The following is a 347-nucleotide window of genomic DNA, read 5'->3' on the forward strand; positions in this document are numbered from 1 at the left end:
GATGGCTGGGTGCAGGCTGCAGGGGTACCGGGGGTGCAGGCATGCCAGGGATGCAGGGGGTGTTGGGTGGGGAGGCTGCAGGGCAGAGGGGTCCAGGGTGCAAGGTGTAGGGGTCCAGGGTGCAGTGTTGCAGGGGTTGCAAAAGTCCTGGGGAACTGAGGGAGCAGGGGTGTAGGGGCTGACCAGTGCAGGGGAACTGGGGGTGCAGGGGCACTGGGTGCAGGTTGTATAGGGGTGCTGGGTGTTAGCATGCAGGGTGAGGGGTGCAGGGGTGCAGGGGGTGCTGGGGGTGCAGCATGCATGTGTGCCGGGGGTGCAGGGGGCGCAGGGGTGAAGGCTGTAGGGGT

The sequence above is a fragment of the Egretta garzetta genome, unplaced genomic scaffold (assembly GCF_000687185.1).
Source record: "Egretta garzetta isolate BGI_Z169 unplaced genomic scaffold, ASM68718v1 scaffold202, whole genome shotgun sequence".
Lineage (NCBI taxonomy): Eukaryota > Metazoa > Chordata > Aves > Pelecaniformes > Ardeidae > Egretta > Egretta garzetta.